Source organism: Morone saxatilis, unplaced genomic scaffold (genome assembly GCF_004916995.1).
Source record: "Morone saxatilis isolate NCDOM2014 unplaced genomic scaffold, NCSU_SB_2.0 Contig17, whole genome shotgun sequence".
NCBI classification, from domain to species: domain Eukaryota; kingdom Metazoa; phylum Chordata; class Actinopteri; family Moronidae; genus Morone; species Morone saxatilis.
In genome coordinates, this window is record NW_023339729.1 from 7,838,572 (window position 1) to 7,841,993 (window position 3,422).

The following is a 3,422-nucleotide window of genomic DNA, read 5'->3' on the forward strand; positions in this document are numbered from 1 at the left end:
CACACACACACACACAGGCCTTAACACGCTCACAAGGGCTAATGCTTGTGTGCATGAGCAAGACACACACAAAAACAGCCCACCATCCGTCTAACAGCTGAGGTTTCCCTTCTGTACCCACAGAGTCGGGCAGGCGGCAGAATGCAAAGCGCTCACTCATTGGCTGCCTGAATCTGTCATGTTGAAGTTAATTGGTGTAGGCTTTAAGCAAATTTCCAGCAGCACCCCCAGTCACCGCGCCACTTGATGGGTGAGCCTCTGTCATATGGCACCTATTGATTCACCCAGGGGATGAGATGACTCCCATAATGCTCGCTATGTCAGTGTCACCCTCTCAGAGAGCGGCCGATAGCCTCTCTCTTCCCTGTCTGTTGATGTAGATCCCAGACAAGAGTATTTTAAATCATGCTTTATTCATATTCACTCAATCTGGAGGCGATCCACAGGCTGGATTTTTAGTGTTTCAATCGGCTAAAGTCCATTTTAGAGTTCATTTGAAAATGGAAAAATCGTTACCTAATCCTATTGCTTTGGCCTCGAGCTACAACATAAGAAACATGGGGTGTGCTGGCAGAGCAGAAAAAAAAAGACAAGAGACACAAACACTGACTGAGTGGAGGCAGCTGCAGATGAGCAAATAAAGCATTCAATATTTATGACTGAAATTAAAACCAGATAAAGATGTCACATATTACCGTGTCCCCGCCCTCCTCTCCTCCCTCCCAGGCCTCTGGCCCTGACTCCGGTGCTCACAACTCTCTACTCTCTCTCAGCACGAGTGAAAGGGAAGCATTATTCCTTCCCAGCCCAATGTCTTCAAAGACAGTAATGAATGCAATGCAGTGACCCAGAAAATGGACTTTAGAGAAGGAGAGGGAGAAAAAAAAGCAATCTTGCGTTTGTGGCGGAGCATTATCACTTTACTCCCCTCCCCTCGTCCTCTCCCCTCCCGGGCTGGTGTGTGCGTTTATATATGTGTGTGTGTGTGTGTGTGTGTGTGCACCTGCCATTACGTGTGTCTCCAAGGGCCTATGTGCCTGAGTGCGTTCATGTGAATTTGTATGAGTGTGCACACTTGCCTCTGATTGTGTGTGTACTTGCATATACATGTGTGTTTCAGTGTGTATGTGTGTGTGTGAGTCGGTGGGTGAGCTGAAGTCTCCATCAAGAGGGAATGGGCACGGGCTGACAGGCAGGCCCATTGTGGGGTTAATTAAACACTTCAGGTTTAACACCCCGTCCCTGTCGTTAACCCAAACACTGGCTCATCACTCATTCCCGCCACACTTCAGTTAGAGAGCAAGGGGGGGACAGGAAAGGAGGGGGACAATGGAGATGTCACTGCGGGTGGGGGTGTGGTGGTGGTGGTTGGGTGACATGAGGCTATCAGAGATGGTGGAGGTGGTGAGAGTTTGTATCAGAAAGAGAAGTGTTTTGACAGGAATAATAAAAGGGTCCATTATAATAAACATGATGTGATATAACTAACCACTATGTAATTTACCCGCCAACGAAGAGCTTGAGTAAGTGCAATAACATCATTAAGCTCCTGTCTTAGATGTTTCATAATGTGATGCCTGCAACACTTCACAAGGATCGTCTTTCAACATTGGGCCAAAGCAGGATCATGTATGAGGTGTGATTTACTTCCCATGTAAGTAATAATTGTTCACAGTGAGAGATAGAAAATAAGGTTTTCAGAACAGTTTTGGTGCTCCTTAGAATACAGTCTCTGAAATCAACTGGAGGGATGAACAGCATTCTTCCAAAATATATGAACACCAAATACTGACTAAAGGCTACGTTATACGGTTTTGGGCTGTCTGACAAGAGAGTTGACAATCATGACAGAAATGCGGTGAAAACCTGCACAGCATCATGAGATGGGCGAGACCAAAAATTCTGACAGTGTTTCAAGTGTAGGACCAAATTCTCACTATGTTACTACTGCTACGATGTCAACCAATCACAATATAATATGAAATTATGCCAAATTCACTGGGCGGTGCAACATTTTACATATGCCATATTTGAATAAAGTTTAGGAATACATTTTCACAGTTTAGGAAAAACAAATCAAACATGCACACCCACAAACAAATACAATGGAGGTGAAACAAAAAAAGTGTTTGTGTGACTGTTTGGCAACACAGAAAGCTCCATTTTCAAAACAAGCGTTTCGTTGAAGGCAGATCTTGTCACCGGTTTGAAGCTCAGATGATATTTCCACCAATTAACCTTTAGCATTATTGTTATCAAAATATGATAATAGTTGTGGTTTGACTGTGTTGCCTGGCCACTGTCAATCAAACCACACCCACACAATCCTGATGAAGCAAATGAGCTTTTATAATGTTAAACTCTTCTTTTTATTTTGGGGGGGCTTTTATTGCCTTTAATGCACAGTGACAGCTGAAGAGTGACAGCAAAGGGGGGAGAGAGGGGATGGTACGCAGCAAAGGGCTGCAGGTCAGAGTCGAACCCATGGAACTGTTGTGAGTTAGAGAGTTTAGAGTTTATTTACAACAACATAAACAATCTTTAAGAATACACACAAAGAGAAGAAAATGAATGCACTATTGTCTTAACACATTTTTGCACTCCACTGATTTCAGCACAACATCAGATGAGTGTGTAGTGAAGCATTAGTGACTCTGGTCATCTGTGGGAGAAACCTGCAGTGTAATAGATCCTCACACCACTAGATAGCAGTAGTTTACACCACTGACGACTTAACCAGTCCACTCAGTTAATACAGAGCAGAGCAGATTAACCACTGAATAAATGAGTGAATGAATGAATGAAAGATTTTTTAGAGTAGTTTAAGGGCCTCAAAAAGAGGGGGGTTATAAATACACTTACTCAACAACATCAGCAGCTACCATAAATGAAAAATTAATGAGGTAAAATTAGGTTAAGGTATTTGATGTATTGGTTGCATGTTTGCAGTAACTATGAAAGTGCAAAAATGTAATTATCTTTAATGATACAAGAAGCTTAATCAAGCTCGTAAATTACCGTCTATTATATTTGTTAGAAAAGTTGCCATAAGCAGTGTACTTTCAGAATCAGAAATACTATATTGATCTCTGGGGGGGAGTTTGTTTGTTACGGTTCCTCAAGGTGCTCACACAACATTAAAGAACAGAAATAAAATAATAATTATATTACAATATCTAAGACAGTATATATAGAAGAGAGAAAAAAGAAATATAATAAGAGCCTAAGTATGTACAATGTATGACAATATAGATAGAAGTAATGTATGCTGCAGTATGTGACCGACAGAAGTATAATGAATAATAGTAGCGACTAATTTTAATGTTAATGGTGAGAGCCTTAACAGATTGCAGTATTACAGAAATAACAAAGTATTACAAAGAATGACAGAATAAGCCAGTATTGCACATTAATCAGAGTAT